Genomic DNA, 15,464 nt, shown 5'->3' on the forward strand with positions numbered 1-15,464 from the left:
GGTAAAAGGTGTTCACCTTAGAAATTCTATTCTCTCACAACAGAAAAAATCATGTTGCCATCAATTGCTAGATTCTCATAATTGTGGTGAGTGTTTTGCAAACAAAGTGAAGGCCCTTTCGGGAGGTCCTCGTCTCCAAATCATCAAATCCCTCTCTCTCTCTGGCCTAATCCACGTCAAAGGATGACAACTATGCATGAACGGTGTGGAGTTTTGTAGAGGTGCAAAGTATGGAGACTATCTTCAACTGTTGCTAGCTCGAAGGTTGGGTGTGGTTGAAAAGGTGGCCATCACACCTTATGAAATATATGTCGCCGAGGATGGATACACTAAGGCAAGAACAACACTGGTGAGCAAATTCTATGTATAGCAAAGTTTATGGATTCTAGAAAGAAACACTCTGGGAAAAATCCTTTATAATTCAAGAAAGTGCATTCTCTCTACTCCCTTAAGTAGTCTCCACTTATGAATAACAATAATGGCCCGAATTTCTACACCTCCCACTCTGTACAAAACATCCGAGTTAATGTATGCATCAGTAGGAAGATTTTCTTCCAACAGCCTCTTGTCATGTACTTTGGGGCTGAACGATTAAGGGAGATTCTTGTATCACTAGAACCTATAATCTTCCCAATGCTAGACTACAATGCATCCTTCAATGTATATGTCTTTATTTTATTATAATAGTTTCTCATGAATCACCACAAGTTGTATGGACCAATCCAACCTCTTGCTATGCAAACTGTGCATATTGTAGCTAGCACAAAGCTTAGATTTCAAGGCATTATTAGAAGCATACTGGGACCTAGATGTCTTGCTGAAATCAATGCATCTGTGAACCCATTCATCCTTCCCCTCATAAAATACAACTTAAGTCTAGACGTGTTCATCTTTGTACTCTACTAAGGCAACATGGCATTTCCAAGCTTCTTTGGGTGCAATGGGAAAAATGCAATGGATTTTTTGGACAACCTTGAGATGGCCTTCCTTGTCTCTAGGAGGGATAATGAACATTAAAGTTGAGGGCTTTTCCTTTGGTACTCAAGGAAGAAGCTAAAATGTGGTTCCAAACTCTAAATCCAGTCCAAAGAGCTGAATGAGAGGGATTGAAGGCAGCTTTCTTGTAGAGATTACAACAACCTAACTCAGCTGAAGAGTTATGGAAATGGATTTTGGCCCTCCATCAAAGTGATCCTTATGGTTATGCAACTTATGAGGAAGGGTTTTTGAAGCTTTGGGGGCAGTGGATCAGACTCACTGAATCCTAGTGAGAGTGCTCCAAACTGCCTTCAAAAAGATTGATTTATTTTAGGTTTGTACCCCTTGCTCAGGAAGAAGGCAAAGGTGAAATTTTCAAACACTTTTGAAGATATTTTGAGAATCACTAGGAAAAAGAATCGAAAGATTCTCTACCAAGCCCAAGCTAGCCAAGCAGTTTTGGAAAACAACATCACAACTATGGATGCCTCTCAAGTTCCCCCAAATGTATTTAATGCACCAAGCCCTGTTAGAGGTCAAGAAAACATGATCCAAAAAATAAACAATCTTACTAATCAACTAGAGGCTTTGAGAGTGAATCTTGTGCAAGGTGCAAGAAGACCTACCAAGGGGAATGGTGGGAATCGACCACAAATGCGGTGACAAGCAAGGGAGATGTTGTGTTACAACTGTGAAGAAAATGGACATTGCATGTACAATTGTCCTCACCTAGAAGATATGATCACCCTGCCAGAGGTCCTCGACAACAAGTAAGCCTTCCTCGTGCTAGGACTCAAGAGCAAGAGCAGTCACAACTTGCAATTTTACAACCACCTTATGTTCAAGCTGAAACCCCTGCTGTTCAACCAAATGCTAATGTCATAAAAATAGAGGAGGTGGTCAAGGATAGAAGGCTCCAAGAAGAAATAGCGACAGGTAAGATGAAGATAGATGTAGTAGAGACCATGCCTATCAAGCGAGTACATGTCCAAACTGAGGCAAGCAAGGAAGCAGTCAATGAGGCAAGTACATCACGGGAACCTAGAGATGAAGGGAAGAAGAGAAAGACTCGAACTAGGTCTAAAATTGATATCTCCGACTTCCCTTTGGGTTCTCGGACACAATCTTATGATCCGGTAGCAGATGTGAGCTCTCAAGGGCCAAGAATTACTTGGCCACAACTACTTCATGCCTCTCCAAAGCTACGACGACAATGGTAAAAAATGGTAAGCACAAAGGCAAGGCAAGGTAAAATGGTTAGTGCAATCAAGGCATATGGCCTCAAAGATATAGTGCCTTTAGTGGAGGCTCAAATCAAAGGTCAACAGATACGAAAAATATACATCGATAGTGGAGCAGAGATTTATGTCATGATAGAAAAGCTTATGCATCAATTAGGCTTAAAAGTAATGGAATCCTCAACCTTTAGGGCAACGATGGCAAACAATGATGCGGTCACATGTGTGGGTGTAGTGAAAGCCTTGAGAGTTTTTGTTTTTGGGATCACTACAGCAGTGGATGTTTATGTGATGCCAGTAAAGGGAGAAGGATATCCCCTCATCCTAGGGAGACCTTGGCTTATGGGCATCGGATCTAGGCAAGATTGGGCAATAGGGGATTTGGAGTTGAGGCCACGTAAGGTGGGTGGCCATGATCAAAACGTGGTTTACAACTTGAAGAGTGGGCATCAAGAGAAGCTTGAACTAGAAACGTCTACCGATGAGTGGAGCTCAAGTGGATGTTCCTCATCGGTAGAAGAGGAAGAGAGTTCAAGTGGAGAGAGTGATAGCACTCTCGAAATTATGGGTGTCACCTTAAAGGAACCTACCTTATCAGAAGACAACCCAAGAATCCAAGGAGAAGATGTGTGGGATGCTAGCCTAGAGAAGATGATATCCGAGGATATAAAGGATGAAGAAAGGGAGGGATATGTGAATGTTCTCAAGAAGCATGCATCATTATTTATTTCTGATTATACTCACATTACAGGTGTTACTGCAGTGAAGCATCACATCCAACTCAAAGAAGGAAGCAAACCTGTAGTACAAAGATTGAGAAGACTGGGAGTTGTGCAACAGGATACACTGTTGACGGAGGTGAAGAGACTCTTGAATGCATGATTCACATACCCAGTGGAAGATTCAGAATGGGTCTCCCCAGTAGTAGTGAGGCCAAAGAAAAATGATAAGTGGCGAGTATGCATAGATTACAAGCCACTAAATGCTACAACAAAGAGGGACCACTTCCCTCTCCCATTTCAAAAAGAAATCTTGAATGAAGTAGCGGGACATGAGCGGTATACAGTGTGTGATGGCTACTCTGGCTACTTCCAGATTCGCATTGCAGAGGAGGATCAAAAGAAGACCACTTTCATCACACCATGGGGTTGTTTTGCCTTTCGGGTCATGCCCTTTGGTCTCACAAAACAACCTTTCAACGATTCATGAATATGGTCTTCCAACCTTACTTTGGTAAGTCCATAAGGGTTTTCATAGATGACTTTTGTATTTACAGCTCAAGAAACATAGATCTACGCAAGGTTGATGAAGGATTTACCTGCTTAGCTAGGTTGAGTGGACAACTAAATAAGGATAAATGTCACATTGGGGAAAGCAAGGTTACACTACTAGGGCATGTAGTATCAATTAAAGAAATTGAGGTAGATCCAAAAAAGATAGAAACATTGCTAGCTCTACCTTCTCCAACCTCCATCAAACTATTAGTCTCCTTCTTACAAAAGCTAAGATATTTGGGTAGATTTATACACTTACTCTCTCAGGCCATATATCCCCTGCAGCAAACTGACACGCCAAGAAACACTTGTATGGAGTGAAAAAAGTGAATGACATTTTAAGGAGATAAAGAAAATATTGGGGTCACTTCCTATAATCCTCCAGCCTTGTTGGGAAGAAACATTATTTGTAAACCCTAGCATGGGAAAAGAGGCCATTGGTGCTGCTCTCCTACAAAAAGATCCAAAAATATCCTTCATGAGGCCTATGTATTTTGCCAACTGCCTCATGAAAGCCTCAGAGAAGGCTTACACCTCCATGGAACAACTAGTGTTGGCCCTCATGTTTGCAGCAACCAAATTTCGGTCATATTTGCTTCCAAAGAGGTTTGTGATCATCACTGTGGAGGATATGTTTCCCTATGCACTACAACATATGGAAATCTTTGACAAAATAGCAAAGTGGGTGGTTGACTTCAAGAGTTTGATTATACAGTGCAGGTTGAAAAAACAACTCGAGCATGCCTGGCTGATATTTTGACAAATAGGTGCTATGAGAAAAATCTCAGGGTGAAAAGAAAGGACCTTCCACCACCCCCATCCATAAAGACTCTTGTAGATGCTTATAGCCTCTACTTTGATGGTGCATACAAGAGAACTAAGGATAAGGTAGCTGCAGGCATTGTTGTTTTCTCTCCTTTAGGAGAGAAAATCTATGGTGAAGGAACATCTTGGACGGTGTCCACTCTAACAATGAGGCAGAATATCAAGCTTTAATTCATGGTCTTTGTTGGTGTCTTAGTAATTCAATCGAGAAGTTGAATGCTTTTGGAGACTCCATGCTATTGGCAAGGCAGATACAAGGTACATGGGCATGCAAAAATACAAACTTCTCTAGCAAAATGAGAGAGGCCAAATCTCTTATGAGAAGATTTAGGGAGGCATAAGTACATCATGTGCCTAGAGACCAGAACAAGGATGCCGACCATCTAGCATCATCAAAGCTGAATGAGTCAATGGTGGGAGCAGTGGCTATCAAACCCCCACTTCAACAAGGCAAGGAAGACTTAGAAGATATTCTACACCTCTTAGAGCAAGGAGAAGCTCTCAAACACCTGACTAAGGGAGAAAGACAGTGGCTAGCTCGAAAGGCTATAAGATATTACATGGTAAATGATAGTTTGTATTGTCTTGGCAAGGATGGTGTGCTTAGAAAATTGCCTTCAAAATGGAAAATTGAAGAAATCTTAAAAGCTTGCCATGATGATGTGTGTGGAGGCCACTTTGCACATGACATCACAAGTAGAAAGGTTCTACAAGCCGGCTTTACTTGGCCCCCAGTCTACACCGAGATGTCAAATATTGGTGTCAAACATGTGAAGAATATCAGAAATCAGGACCACGATGGCTCATAGTAGAACCCCAAACCCCAATCAAGGTCTATGGACCCTTTGAGAAGTGGGGAATTGATGCCATAGGGCCTCTACCATGCACTCCATCAGGAAAAGAGTATATTATCATGGGGGTAGATTACATGACTAGATGGGCCGAGGCTATGCCAACTAGAAGAATTACTCCTAAGGAAGTAAGTAAATTCATCTTTGTCCACATTTGTTGTAGGTTTGGTACCCCTCTTGAAATACTATCAGATAGAGGATCAAGGTTTAGAGCTAATGTGGTGGGTGAACTCATGCAAAAGCTAAATATTCAATGATGACACTCTACCCCTTACTACCCTCAATGCAATGGATTGGTGGAGAAGGTAAATGGAATGATTTGTAAAATCATCAGCAAATAGGTACATTCAAGGCCCCGGGATTGGGACAAAGCACCTTAGTGGAGCTCTATGGGCTTACAAAACCTCCTTCAAAACCATGTTAGGGTTCACACATTTTCATCTAGTTTATGGACAAGAGGCTATTTTGCCTATTAAGGTAAAATTAGCTAGCCTTCGGGGATTAGGTGGCATAGTAGGCTCTCAAAAGGAGAAGTTACATCAAATATTACTGGACCTAGAGAGGCTACAATTGGATCGTGAGGAAGCCATCAACCACTACTCCCAGGAAGGTGAGAAGCGTAGAGAAAAGTTCAACAAGAAACTAAGAGATAAAAACATCAAGGAGGGATCTTTAGTGCTTCGATATGACAATCGCTTTGATAAAAGAAAGGATGGCAAGTTTCTCTACCGGTGGGAGGGACCGTTTTAGGTCACAAAAAAATTCAACAATGGCTCTTAAAAACTTCAAGACATTGAGGGAAAAGTGCAAAAGACCAGGGTAAATAGATGGTGCTTAAAACCCTATCACATCAGGGTGGGGTTAGCTCAAGATACCAAAGAGTGTCTAGAGGCATAAATATCTCTAGCCAGGTTTGGGGGGGGGGGCTATATGATCCGAGAAAATCACAAAAAATATTTGTCTAACACTTTGTTGATTTTTTGTACATTTGGAGGTTTGAAATAAAGAAGAGGGTGGGAACAACCTCTTGGAAAATCCAAGAAATCATTGGATGGAAATATTTCATGGACCGGTTTACCAAGGGGGGTGAAGAGTAAAGATCAATGGAGGAAGGTGAAGGGAAAATGTGTAATGTTAAAAGAGAAGACATGAAATGGATTTGGAGCCATCCAAAGAGCATGTGAGGCTCATAATGTCATGGCTTTGGAGCCTTATGATAATTCAAACAAATGGGACCCTTCTTGGAAGCATTAGTGGAAGAAAAATTGGACACAGAATTTTGTAAGATTTTTTAAAAATACTTCCACTCCAATCCAAAAAAACTTTTCAACATGAAAGTTGTAGCATCTATGCTGAAGTTTTGGCTGGTATTTTTTTATAATTTTTTGGAGCTATGAGTCGGGAGATATAGCCAAAATGGTGGACACTAACCTTTTCCAACTACGGTGAAGACCACCTCCCAATTTTATACACACCCGCACTTTCTTCCCCACACTTAACACTTCCATAATACATCATTCATTAGACTCCCAACCCTTTTCCCTCTCTTCTCCTCTCTCTCAAGCTAATAAACCATTAGAATTTTCCTCCTAAATCACCCTTAATTGTAGTAGTAATGTATGAATTCTCACTACTCTCTCTCCATTATTGCTAGATATGATCTTATTTTATGAAGATTCTCTATTTTTTTTTATAGGAGAGCTCTTGGACTCAAGCTATGGGGGGGGAGAATGAAGACAACTCACCTATGATGGAACTTGATTAAGTACAAAATTGTTCAAAAAAATATCTAGATGGAGCTTCCACATTGGTGGAACCACTTTAATGCAGCTTTGGTGGTGTTAATTCCTATTCTATCTTAACCTCCTCCCTAAACACCCTAAAGGCCTATATAAAGAGGCCTTCTCCTTTGTAATTTGCAAAAAAAAAAAGAGAGAGCTAAGAGGCCTTCTTCAGCCCTATTGAGCCTTCCCCATTCTCTCTCATGAGCTTATCCAGTTCATTCCCTTACTATAGCTTATGCATGCTCTACAGTATAATAAGCCCATGCTATTGGTGTCCATATTGTGTATATTGGTTATGTCTTGAGGGTTCTCCATCTCTTATGCCCTCTTAATTTTTATTAATTTATCTATTTTTTGTAGTTCTCTCTCTCTCTCTCTCTCTCTCTCTCTCTCTCTCTCTCTCTCTCTCTCTCTTTCTCTCTCTCTCTTAGTTTTCCTCTCTTCTTCCTCACAAGCTCCTCTCCCTCTTGCATAACATCCTAGTCCACTCTTCCATGACTAGGTGGTGCCCTTACCTCATTCACTTTGTGGCAGAAGGAAGTTTGTCATAGTATAGACTGCCATACCGAATTTCCTTTGTCACTACACATCCTAACATTGCCTTTGCAGTGGGAGTGGTTAGTAGATACATGTCAAACCCTGGTAAAAAGAATTGGGAAGCAGTGAAAGGTATTATGAGATACCTCAAAGGCAGAAAGGAGTTGTGCATCTACTTTGGAAAGTAGAAGGCATCTGTCGTTGGCTTTACAAATGCAAACTATGCTGGTCATGCAGATTGCAGAAAGTCCGCTTCTGGATATGTGTTTACCTTCACAAGAGGAACAATCTCTTGCATTGTGCTATTAGATAAGTGATATACTTTGTATTGAGTTTCAACTCAACATGGTCCTTGTGTCCTCATACATGGTTAGACAGAACTAGTTGACCTTGTACATTATGCTCTTGAATTAGTCAAACTTTCATCTTCCCTCATATATACAACAATTCATCTTTCATCTATGTCTCTTTATTGAGATGGCAAGCTCAACATTCACCGAGATTGATGATGGACCGTCTACTTAGATGGTTATGCACATCTACACTTAACATATTGGTGGTCATTATGATCCTTACATGACCATTGACTTATCCCTTATTATATTTGGTTTGTTGCACCTACCTACATTAGCTAGCATAGTTATAGCACTAGTCGATTAGTATAGTTAGTTATGCACTCTTTAATTTAGTATGAAACTTTCTTTTATGTTGAATCGATTACATACTTTGTATGCATTGTATTGTGTATAAAAGAAGAAGAAGAAATCAGCAAGAAAACATTTTGGTCTCCCTCTCTCTTCAGTAGTCTTAAGTGAGCTTTCTCTTGTATGTATAGTATGTCTTTGGCACAATAGCTCAAGCAAGTCCCCCTACCATACGATTCATGAAATGGTATCATAGAAGTGTCATTAAGAGAGGCTCATTTTGAAGACTGAAGTGAAGGAGAAGAAGTAAGGATTTAAGGAAGCAAACAACATGTAAGAAGATCTTCAATTCTTCCACTCCTTCTCTTGAATAGTGCCTTTCAAGGCATTAAAAGTAGGATAGAGCAAAAATCTCAAATTGTTGTGAGATCTGTTGTACAAGCAAAGCACTTTATATTTTGTAGATAAGCCCTTAAGGGTCGTCCTACTAGTTTTTGAGTCATTTGAGACCTTTTTGAGCCCCATTTGTGACTAGCAAATTTGTGGATAGCAATTTCATGGTATACTGGGATTTTGATTGCATTGAATCGAAAGTGGTTGCACAAGTTACAAATTTCAAATCTATAAGTTTTAAGGTATTTTTCAAGAAGCAAACACAATTTTAATCTACTAAACAGGTTGTAAATTACATGTGTTATTGAATAATCATTGAAAAAGGCTGCTTGGTATGTTGTGAAAGGTTGTGTAAGACTTGCTTGCTATTTTGTATTAATTTTTTGATAATGGCAGAGAATAGTGGAAACCCCATCATTGAGAAGTTAGACAAGAATAACTACTCATCATGGAAGTTTCATGTGACAAAATTTTTTATTGAAAAAAGCTTCTATGAGTTTATTTTTGGTAAAGAAAAGGAGCCAAAGCTAAGTAATATTGCGATTGTTGAAGAATTAAAGGCATGGAAAGAATAGAATGCAAAAAATAAAAAGGTAATGTATTGGCTATCTACATTCATTAATAACACTATGTTAGGGTATATTAGAAATGGAAAAACTTCACATGTAGCTTGAACAATCTTTGAGAATATATTTTTAATAAATCCAAAGGCACGGAAGATTCAACTCGCATAAGAATTGAATATCTTGAAGAAAGAAAATATGTCTATAAATGAGTATGTTTTAAAAGTGAGAAGTATTGCAGATACCTTAGCAACTATTGATGCAATGCTTGATGATGATGATTTGGTTTCATCTACTTTAGGTAGCCTTAATAATGAGAAGACTTGAACATCATTTTGTCACTTCTATGTATACATGGAAGCCATTTCTAGTTTTGGATGAGTTCATCTCTGTCATAATCAATGAAAAGATTAACATATAGGGTGAATCCTCTGAAAGAAGTGGTGAATAAGTCCAAGCATTTTACTCAAGTTCAAGAAGAAGACATGGCAAGTTCTCTTCAATAGGTTGCAGTATAGGACGCGCTAGTGATAACTAGCAAAACAAGTTAAATCACTAGCTCAATGAAATGTAGGTTTCAAGGGAATGTGAAAACTTTAGAGGTAGTGGAAGCCTTAGGGGAAGAGATGCATGGTAGAATAGAGGTTCTAGAAATTTTGGTATTTTTTATCATTATTGTGGCAAAGCACGTCATATTGCAACCCAATGTTACACTAGGAGTGATGATATTCATAGTGGTAAATTGCAACAAGGAAAATATGCATCTTCTTCATGATAGAATGAAGACAAAAATTGAGCATCTCTTTGTTACATAGCATGCAATGAATGTTGTTATAAAAAAGGAGACACATGATGGTATATAGTATGTTAATTCATGTGCATCTAATCACATGACTAGCCATGTTGAATGGTTTTTGAGAGATGCATAATTTACAAAGTCTAAGTTATATGTAGACGAGTGATGATTCATGCCACCCAATTTCACACATTAAAAAAGTTTCAGTGTCCTTACATGATGGTCAAATAAAGAGTCTATCAGATATATTATATGTATCATCCATAATAAAGAATTTAGCATTTGTTAGCCAAAAAGTATAGGGGATGCATATTCAATTTGATAGAAAAGATCATTTTGTAAAAGACTTTAATGATAAGTGTAGGTTGGCCCACAAAAGGAAGTAGAGTTGACTGCATGTTCACTTTAGATGTTAGAATTCTTGCTATGAATGCTACTATGTATGCTATAGGTAAAGGAGTGATTGTTGTAGACATTGAAATATAGCACAAATGTATTGGACATGCAAATGTATAATGGATGAAATTAACACAGTCTAAAGGGTTAGTTATAAGGTTGTCAACTTTTAGAGTTGTAGAATTTTATAAAGTGTATGAAGCATGTCAAATTGGTAAGTATGCAAGGTAACCTTTTTTTATGACAGATATGTGAGCAGGAATATACTTGATGTCATGTATACAGATATTTGGAGGCCTACACAAAACATATCTCTTGGTGGTAGCAAATATTTTATTATGTTTATTGATGATTGTGCAAGAAAGATGTGGATGCATTTCATAAATAAAAAGAGTGATGTGTTTGAGCACTTCAAAACTTCCAAGGATGCTATTGAAAAATAACATGCTTGAAAGTTAAGTGCTTGAGATCAGATGAAGGGGGAGAGTACCTCTAAAATGAGTTCAGTGACTTCTTAATATCTCATGGGATAAAGAGATAGTTTACTTGTGGGTGTACCTGCAATAAAATGGGATTGCAAGAAGAAAAAATAGGCATATTGTAGAAGTTACATGGTCATTGATGGCTGAAAAGAAATTTCCAAAATATTTTTGGCTTGAAGCTATTTAAACTACCATCTATATTATGAACAGAACACCCATAGCTCCAGATGTGTCACACTTGAAAGTGTTTGGTTATATTGTATATAATCATGTGCTAGATGAGCTGTAAAAAAAGCTTGATCCAAAGATTGAAAATTGTATTTTCATTGGATACTCTTTAGAATAGAAAGGGTATCACTATTATAACCTTGGCACAGGTGAGTTCAGAGTAAGTAGGGATGTTATTTTTTATGAGACGAGCAGTTGGTATGCATCTAGTGGTGATGCATTTGATAATCATCATCATGATAGATAAAAACGAAAGAATCACAAAGCCTTAATGGACCATAAACATCATCTAGTACCACATCTATAGTTAGCCCTTAGTTTGGGAGACTAAGGAGTAGCCCCACATCTTCAGGTACATCTACAAGTGTTACAAGTAAAGACAAAGGAAAGAAGAAAGTATGCAATGGTAATGATACATCTACTAATAAATTGGGGTTTGATGGAGATTTTAGTAGTTCAAAGATTTTGGATGATGAGCTTGGTATTCCTTCAATCAGACACTAGGTATATAGAGATCAAATGGTAATATAAAGGTTCCATTGAGTAATCTAGTGATACGTAGGTTTAGTAGGGTTAGATACCTTATTAAAAGGTTTGGATTTGAAGATTATGCAACTCATCACTATTGAGTAATCTAGTGATACATAGGTCTAGTAGGGTTAGATACCTTATTAAAATATTTGGTTTTGAAGATTATGCAACTCATCACTATGATTATGTGGTAAAGATGGTTAGATGTTGATCCCAATTGTTTTGAAAATATTGTTGGGCATGCTCATTAGGATGCAACGATGAATGAGGAGATGGTTGTACTAGAGCACAACAAGACTTGGAATCTAGTATCATTGCCTAAGGGCAAGAAAGCTATTGGCTGTAAGTGGTTCTACAAAATTAATCATAATAAAGATGGTTCTATTAGTAGGTATAAAGCTAGGTTGGTTGTAAAAGGCTATGCTCAAACATATAGCGTAGATTATGAAGAGACATTTAGTCCAATTGCTAGGATGGAAAATATTAGATATATGATTGCTTTAGTAGCAGCTATAGGTTGGACTTTGCAGCAAATAGATTTAAAGAATGCCTTCTTGCATAGTGAATTGTAAGAAGAGGTATATATTGAATAGCTAGTAGGCTATGAGGATTTAGAGCATTCCACATATATGTGCAAGTTAAAGAAGGTGATCTATGGGCTGAAGTAAGCACCTAGATCACATTCTAACAAGATCAAAGAGTATCTTGTCAACATTGGCTTTTGTGCTTCTAATACTAACCACTCACTTTATGTGAGAAAGGAGATGCAAGTTTGGTCATCATAGTCATGTATGTGGATGACTTGATTATTACAAGTGATAATCATAGTGGGATTGCTGAAGTCAAGGACCTTTTGAAAAAAAGTTTGCAATGAAGGATTTGGGTGAGCTAAGGTACTTTCTTGGTATTGAGGTGATCAAACGTGATGATGGTATATAGCTATCCCAAAGGTAGTATGACTTGGATATGTTGTCCAAGTATGGTATGATAGCATGTAAGCCTCTTTTAAAGCCATTTGAGCAAAATGTAAATTTTATTTGTAATGTTGGGGATAAGATAGAAGGCCCTACTATGTTCAAGAGGATAATAGAAAGTTTGATTTACATGACTATCACAAGACCAGACTTGAGCTATGTTGTTGGCCTTGTTAATTAATTTATGCTGATGCTTAGAAGCCTCATTTGGATACAGTTAGATGCATATAGAGGTATGTGGAGTCCACTTTGCATTATGGAAATTTTTATGAGGTAGGAAACGATATATAACTATTTGGATATACAAATGTAGATTAGGTTGGTAGCATATCTAATAAAAGATCTACCAATAGATTCATGTTTTTCCTTGGTAGTAAAACAATTACATGGAGTAGCAAAAACCAACCTACAATTTCTTTATCGAGTACAAAGGCTGAGGTACAGACGTGATACTATGGTAGCATGTGAGGTGTTATGGCTGCAAAAGCTATTGGGTGATTTTCATGTGCAAGGAGATTGTCCAATCGCCATTCATTGTGACAACATGAGCAACATGTAATTAGCTAGGAACCCAATGTTTGATACTAGGATAAAGATGCATTACCACTTTGTAAGAGAGAAGGTACTTGTAAGAGAAATTGACTTAGTATATGTTAGCACACAAGATTAGATAGCTGACATTGTCACGAAGGCATTGGGTGCAAAGAAAATTTGAAAATTTTGAAGCTTACTTGGAGTTGCAAAAATACAATTGAGCTTGAGGAGGAGTGTTGAGATGGCAAGCTCAACACATGTGGACATTGACAGACTGCCTAGTTAGATGGGTGTACACCTCTACACTTAGCACATTGGTGGTCATTTTATGATCCTCACATGTGGTCACAGACTTATCACATTATTGCACCTACATATAGCTAGCATACTTTTAACACCAATCTATTAGTATTTGCATTGTTTTACTTAGTAGGCCACTTTCCCTATCTATAGTATACTTTGTGTACATTGTATTGTGTGGGAAAAAAGAAGAAGAAACTAGTAAGAAAATGTTTTTTCCTTCATCTCTCTTCTTGTGGTCTTAAGTAGGCTTCCTCTTGTGTGCATTGTATGTGTTTCGCATAGCAACTCAAGCAAGTCCCCTCACCACGCGATTTGTGACATTGACCCCTCAATGCTTCTATCGGTCAATTGACCACCTAGCATGACAAGTCACTTCTTGCCACTCCTACCATGTCTTAGCAATGTTTTGTCATGTAGTCAAGTTATGATCATAATCTTGGAAGCTATTAACCCTATCCAGCAACAATTTACAAATCAAGCAACAAACTATCATACTTTTGGATTGAGGATCACTATTGGCATTGTGACACAAAGTAGTTGTACTATGATTTTGTAAAAAAAAAATACACATTAATTGGATTAGTTATATTGATATTTTGCAATGTAAACTCGAGAGCCAAGCTTGCTCAATGCATTTTGTAGTAAAGTTTGTAGAATCCCAATGAAAAAGAAAGATGATCTATCTATTTTCATCCTAGGAGGGCTCATAAACCTTAAGGAAGCATGCGAATGAATGAAGACTAGTCTTAAGAACACAAAAGTGGGTTGAATGTACAAGAGGGGTGAAAATCCTAAGTCACATGTATAAAAAGAGTGAAAAATAATAGAGCAAGATATTCATGTATATACCAACTTTTGCTCCCTATCTTCATTACTCTATTGTCTATGTATGAGAGTGGAGGAGAGGGAATGAGAGAGTGTGTAGAGTGAGGGACTTGGTGTTGTGAAGCTTTTTGAATTCTTCTCTCTTCTTGTCCATCCCATATTCTTGGTGACTTGGGTGTGTGAGCATGAGTGTAGCAAGTAGAGAGTTTGAGGAAGTAAGGGACGTGGCAATGTGAAATTATCTTCTTCTCTTAATATCCTCAAGCTCATTATTAGCAAATCCTCACTTCATAGGTATTGTAATATTTCCACACAATTAAAAGTTAGTTGGTTAGTTTAAAAGTTAGTTAGTCAATTAATAAGTTAGTAAGGACTAACTAAAGTAAAAACTAAATAATGTTAATAACTAACGATTTTTATTTCTATAAAAAATATATGTTTAAAAAATCGAGAGTTGTAATCTGATATTTTTCTTGGATTGATAAGGACTATAACCACACTTCATGGAAGTTACAACATGAATGAGAGTTATGAGCCATATTAATCACTAGTATTAATGTGTATAGTATGGATGGTCCAAAAATATAGATTTTTGGACAAAAAACTAGCATATTTTAGATATTATCCTAAAAAGATATGGAGATTTCTATAATTAGATGTCATTTAAAAAAAAGGCAAGTGATGTTTTAGTTACTTTTGGAGATTTTATAAAAAGAAAAAAAAAAGAGAGAGATTGGCGAAATTGCGCACGTCGCAATCGCAGTTTGCAGGCAGTAGACAATACTTCGAACAAGGAGAAAAAGGAGTGATCTGAAATGTTTCTAACCAAGTGACAAGTGTCTTGGAGTTTTACCCCCCTTTTGGAGCCAATGGAACCATCAGATTTATGATTTGAGCATCATATAATTGATTTTTCAAGGATCCTCTCCACCAAGAGCTCTTTTTCTCAGCCAGCCAACCGAGCCCTCTTCTCTAATTCACTGTAAATATGAGCCATGGGGAGGCACAGGAAAGCATAAGGAGACCCTGAGAGGATGGAGAGAGAGGTAGAAGGATACTCCTCCAAGAGATTGCAAGAAGGAGCTTGAGAGAGAGAGAGAGAGAGAGAGAGAGAGAGAGAGGAGTTAGCTCGAGAGGCTGCAAGGGAGAGAGTTAGCTCAATTCCCCCTATCTTGTGATCTTCGACTAAGCCATATTCTCTTACTCTCTTCCATCTCAAAATCCATTCCTTCCCTATCTCTCAAATCTACTTGTGGACGATGGCCCCTAAAGCGAAGAATGTCATGTGTGGATGGCAATCCTACAACC

The sequence above is a fragment of the Lygodium microphyllum genome, chromosome 7 (assembly GCF_053477565.2).
Source record: "Lygodium microphyllum isolate KBCC chromosome 7, Lygodium_microphyllum_v1.1.10, whole genome shotgun sequence".
NCBI lineage: Eukaryota > Viridiplantae > Streptophyta > Polypodiopsida > Schizaeales > Lygodiaceae > Lygodium > Lygodium microphyllum.